This window comes from Hypanus sabinus, chromosome 5, assembly GCF_030144855.1.
Source record: "Hypanus sabinus isolate sHypSab1 chromosome 5, sHypSab1.hap1, whole genome shotgun sequence".
Classification (NCBI taxonomy): Eukaryota; Metazoa; Chordata; class Chondrichthyes; order Myliobatiformes; family Dasyatidae; genus Hypanus; species Hypanus sabinus.
The window spans coordinates 18,613,282-18,619,651 of NC_082710.1; positions in this window are offsets into that span (position 1 = coordinate 18,613,282).

Genomic DNA, 6,370 nt, shown 5'->3' on the forward strand with positions numbered 1-6,370 from the left:
CCTTGCAAAAAGGCAGATGGTTGTCGCTGTTGGAGGTTAATCATTTCAGCCCCAAGACAACCTGCCAGGCACACCTATTTCAGTCCATCACAAACTGGAACATGGGCAAGTTCTCCCATTATGCAGACAATTCATTTCACAGCATCTCTGAAAATGAGGCATGTGGCAGATCTTGACATTTGGGTGTGGGTAAATGTATGGTGACAAGACAGGTTGAACATTTAACCTTGATATTAAACAATATTGTCATGGTTGAGCCAACATCTTGCGCACCAGGGAGTTGAACAAGAGGGGATAAGAAGCTATTTCTCTTGCACCTCGTATCTCAACTCCCAAACTACAAAATCCTTTCATCCAAAATTGGCAGAGACAAGAAAGGAGACTGCTGGGACCTTGACCAATATCTTTTTTGTCCCCTCCAGCTATAGGCATGGTCCTGGAGGACTGGCGGGTAGCTAATGTTTCATTATCCAAGAAGAGAACCAGGAATAATCCTGGAAACTGTAGACTGGTGAGTCTCAAGTCAATGGTAGGGAAGGTACTGGAGAGAATTCTTAGGATAGGATTTATGAGCATTTAAAGCCATAGTCTTATTAGGAAGTGCCAGTCGCGGGGAAGTCTTGTCTTACGTGATTTGACTTGTTTGTCGAGATGACAACGGTGATTGATGAAGACAGAGCTGTGGATGTCGTTTACATAGATCCATGTGAAGCATCTTACATATTATATGTGGTTTTCCGCAAGGCTCTGTAGGGGGACCTCTGCTGTTTGTGATGTATATACAAATGTAAATGACCTGGATGAAAATGTACAGTAATAGGTGAGTTAGTAAATCTACAGATGATATTAAAATTGATAGAAGATTGAAAAAGAATACAACTGGATATAGATCAGTTACAGATATGGGTGGAGAAATGCCAGATGGAGGTTAACCCAGCCAAATGTGAAATGTTGGTGGGTCAAATGCAAAGAGATAATACACTGTTAAGGGCAATATCCTGTATTGTGTTCATGAGCAGAGGAATCTTGGGGTCCAAGTTCATAGTGTCCTGAAAATGGCTACACTGGTTGATAGAGTGGGTAAGAAAGCCTATGTTATGGCATGCTTGCCTTAGTAGTGAAGGAATTGAGTTCAAAAGTCAGTAAGTTATGTTGCAGCTTTATAAAACTCGAGTTCAGCAACATCTGAATTATTGCATGCAGTTTCGCTTGTCCCATTAAAGAAAAGATGTCGAGGCTTTGGAGAAGGTGCAGAAGAGGTTTAATAGGATGTTGCCTAGATTACAGGGCATGAGCAATAACAAGAGGTTGGAGAAACATGGGTTGTTTTCTTTGGGACAGTGGAGACTAAGGGGAGATTTGATAGAGGTTTATCATATTACTGAGGTATATTATAAAGTAGACAGACAATTAGCTTTTTTCAAGGGTTTTCAAATATCTATACCAGAGGGTATGCATTTAAGGTGTGAGGGAGTAATTTCAAAGTAGGTGAGAGGCAAATTATTTTATTTTTTTTAATTTTAATTTTTTTGACCGCAGAGTATGGTGGGCACCTGAAATACACTGACTGAGGTAGCAGTAGAGGCAGAAACAGAGACTCTTAAGCGATAAAAACACAAAATGCTGGCAGAACTCAGCAGGCCAGACAGCATCTATGGGAGACGGTAGTGACGATGTTTCGGGCTGAAACCCTTCATCACTCCTGATGAAGGGTTTTGGCCTGAAACGGCGTCACTACCTCCTCCCATAGATGCTGTCTGGCCTGCTGAGTTCTGCCAGCATTTTGTGTTTTTATTTATTTCCAGCATCTGCAGGTTCACTCGTAACTCTTAAGTGATGTTTAGATAAGGACATGAATGCAAGGAAAACGAAAGGATATGGAAATTGTATAGGCAGAACAGATTAGTTGGGCATTTGATTACTAATTTAATTGGTTCTGGAGAATATTGTGGGACGATGGGCCTGTTCCTCTGCTGTACTTTTCTGAAATGGTCTGTAGATGTAATAAACCCACTTGTTTTATTTATTTATTTAGAGATCTAACATGGTAACAAGCCGGCACTACTCAATTATACTGTTTGGAATAATCTCTTGAGTACAGGAGCAACAACACCAGAAGCTCAATACTCCAAGGAAAAGCAGCCTACAAGATTAGCACCTTTTCTGCTGGTCTAAATATTTACTTTCTTTGATATGGATGCATCGCACGATATACAAAACGCATTACAACTCTTCTCAGATTTGGAACCTTTACCATTAATGGCCATTATAATTGATGCACAGGAGAACCACGAGCTGTATGTATCCCTGCGAGTCAAATGCTATCGTTTATTGAAAAGGTTTTGTTGCTTATAGTCGAAGAACCTTTACTATACAGAAAGAAGCCCTCATGTCCGTGCTGATCTAAGAGAATCATATCATCCAGCAGTAGATTCTATAACTGTACAAAATACTATTTTGCAATTATATATTCATTTAAAGATGATGACATCATACATGCCACTATTTTCCAGGTACCTATTGTGCTTGATTTGAAAAATAATTTCCTTATCTGCCTCTAATTTTCCAATTATTTTAAGCTGATTTTCCTTGGTTCTTGACCTTTCTGCTAAGAGTCTTTAAGGTCCTTCTTTGATCATTTAGGCCCCTTATACACCTCAGTTCAGTCTCTCCTCAGCCTTTACTGTTCCAACGAAAATAACCCTGACTTATCTAATCTTTCCTCATAGCTACAATTTTTCAGTCCTGGTAACATCTTCATAAATCTCTATGATCTCTCAAAAGAACCTCATCTTTATCAAAGTCTGGTGAAAATAACTGTCTGCTCTAGTCAAGTTGTGACCCAATTAGTATTGTATATTGTCCGACCTTCAATCCCTGCTCTTATATTTTAATCCCTGGGTAAGAAAGTAAAGCATACCGTATTTTAACAACCTTTACCTACCATAAGACTGTAAGATATAGGAGCAGATTTAAGCCATTTGGCCCATCATGTCCTGCGCAGGCATGTGACGGCAGGCAGTGAAGTGGGGAAGATTTAAAAAGGACACAGCCTTATACAGTGGGCAGTGTCGTTTGCGGGCAGCGGAGTGAGCCGGGAGCAGAGTGTGGGCTTAAGAGCTTGGGCTCAACGGGCTTAGGCAAAAGCGGGCAAGGCAAGATAGATTTAGGTTTCAGTTTTTCCTGTTATTTGAGGTAAGGGGAAGTATGAGTGTGAGGGCAGCTTGTTGTTCTCGGTGTCAGATGTGGGAGGTCCTGGAGGTCCACATCTGCACCTGGTGTGCTGAGCAGCAGATCCTAAGGGACCGTGTTAGGGAACTGGAGCTGCAGCTCGATGACCTTCATCTGGTCAGGGAGAGTGAGGAGTTGATTGATAGGAGTTACAGGCAGGTGGTCACACCGGGGCCACGGGAGACAGACAGGTGGGTCATGGTTAGGAGGGGGAAGGGGAAGTGTCAGGTACTAGAGAGTACCCCAGTGGCTGTACCCCTTGACAATAAGTACTCCTGTTTGAGTACTGTTGTGGGGTACAGCCTTCCTGGGGGAAGCAACAGTGGCCGTGCCTCCGGCACAGAGTACGGCCCTGTAGCTGAGAAGGGTAGGGAACGGAAGAGGAAGGCAATAGTAATAGTTAGGGGGTCAGATAGGCGATTCTGTGGATGCAGTCAGGAGTCCTGGATGGTAGTTTGCCTCCCTGGTGCCAGGGTTCAGGACGTTTCTGATCGTGTCCAAGATATTCTGAAGTGGGAGGGTGAGGAGCCAGAGGTTGTGGTACATTTAGGTACCAATGACATAAGTAGGAAAAGGGAAGAGGTCCTGAAAGGAGAATATAGGGAGTTAGGAAGGGAGTTGAGAAGAAGGACTGCAAAGGTAGTAATCTCGGGATTACTGCCTGTGCCACGTGACAGTGAGAGTAGGAATGGAGTGAGGTGGAGGATAAATGCGAGGCTGAGGGATTGGAGCAGGGGCAGGGATTCAAGTTTCTGAATCATTGGGACCTCTTTTGGGGCAGGTGTGAGCTGTACAAAAAGGACGGGTTACACTTGAATCCTAGGGGGACCAATATCCTGGCGGGGAGATTTGCTAAGGCTACTGGGGAGACTTTAAACTAGAATGGTTGGGGGGTGGGAATCAATTTGAAGAGACTAGGGGAGAGGAGGTTAGTTCACAAATAGAGAAAGCTTGTAGACAGTGTGTGAGGAAGGATAGGCAGGTGATAGAGAAGGGGAGCACTCAGAAGGAAGATGTAGGGGAGAAGGAAGAAAAAGATAATAAAGTTGATCACATAGTTAGGGATAAACAGAGTGAAAGAGGTGGAGAGTTGCTTAAATGCATCTATTTTAATGCTAGGAACATTGTAAGAAAGGTGGATGAGCTTAGAGCATGGATTGATACCTGGAAATATGATGTTGTAGCTATTAGTGAAACATGTTTGCAGGAGGAGTGTGATTGGTAACTAAATATTCCTGGATTTCGTTGCTTCAGGTGTGATAGAATCGGAGGGGCAAGAGGAGGAGGAGTTGCATTGCTCGTCCCAGAAAATATTACAGCAGTGCTTTGGCAGGATAGATTAGAGGGCTTATCTCGGGAGACTATTTGGGTGGAATTGAGGAATGGGAAAGGTGTAGTAACACTTATAGGGGTGTATTATAGACCACCTAATGGGGAGCGAGAATTGGAGGAGCAAATTTGTAAGGAGATAGCAGATATTTGTAGTAAGCGCAAGGTTGTGATTGTGGGAGATTTTAATATTCCACACTTAGACTGGGAAAACCATTCTGTAAAAGGGCTGGATGGTTTGGAGTTTGTAAAATGTGTGCAGGATAGTTTCTTGCAGCAATACATAGAGGTACCGACTAGAGAAGGGGCAGTGTTGGATCTCCTGTTAGGGAATGAGATAGGTTAGGTGACGGATGTATGTGTTGGGGAGCACTTCAGGTCCAGTGATACCATTAGTTTCAATATAATTATGGAGAAGGATAGGACTGGACCCAGGGTTGAAATTTTTGATTGGAGAAAGGCTAACTTTGAGGAGATGTGAAAGGACTTAGAAGGAGTGGATTGGGACAATTTGTTTTATGGGAAGGATGTAATAGAGAAATTGAGGTCATTTAAAGGAGAAATTTTGAGGGTACAGAATCTTTATGTTCCTGTTAGGTTGAAAGGAAAGGTTAAAAGTTTGAGAGCGCCATGGTTTTCAAGGGATATTGGAAACTTGGTTCGGAAAAAGAGGGAGATCTACAGTAAATATAGGCAGCATGGAGTAAGTGAGGTGCTCGAGGAAAATAAAGAATGTAAAAAGAATCTTAAGAAATTAGAAAAGCTAAAAGAAGATACGAGGTTGCTTCGGCAAGTAAGGTGAAAATAAATCCGAAGGGTTTCTTCAGTTATATTAATAGCAAAAGGATAGTGAGGATAAATTGGCCCCTTAGAGAATCAGAGTGAACAGCTATGTGTGGAGCCGAAAGACATGGGGGAGATTCTGAACAATTTCTTTTCTTCGGTATTCACTAAGGAGAAGGATATTGAATTGTGTAAGGTAAGGGAAACAAGTAGGGAAGTTATGGAAACTATGACAATTAAAGAGGAGGAAGTACTGGCGCTTTTAAGGAATATAAAAGTGGATAAATCTCTGGGTCCTGACAGGGTGTTCCCTAGGACCCTGAGGGAAGTTGGTGTAGAAATAGCAGGGGCTCTGACAGAAATATTTCAAATGTCATTAGAAATAGGGATGGCGCCAGAGGATTGGAGTATTGCTCATGTGGTTCCATTGTTTAAAAAGGGTTCTAGGAGTAAACCTAGCAATTATAGGCCTGTCAGTTTGATGTCAGTGGTGGATAAATTAATGGAAAGTTTTCTTAGAGATGGTATGTATAATTATCTGGATAGACAGGGTCTGATTAGGAATAGTCAGCATGGATTTGTGCGTGGAAGGTCATGTTTGACAAATCTTATTGAAGTTTTTTGAAGAGGTTATGAGGAAGGTTGATGAGGGTGAAGTAGTAGATGTTGTCTATATGGACTTCAGTAAGGCCTTTGACAAGGTTCCGCATGGAAGGTTAGTTAGGAAGGTTCAATTGTTAGGTATTAATATTGAAGTAGTAAAATGGATTCAACAGTGGCTAGATGGGAGATGCCTGAGAGTAGAGGTGGATAACTGTTTGTCAGGTTGGAGGCCGGTGACTGGTGGTGTGCCTCAGGGATCTGTATTGGGTCTGATGTAGGTAAATTGGATTAGTAAGTATGCCGATGATACTAAGGTAGGTGGCGTTGTGGATAATGAAGTAGGTTTTCAAAGCTTGCAGAGAGATTTAGGACAGTTAGAAGAGTGGGCTGAATGATGGCAGATGGAGCTTAATGCTGATAAGTG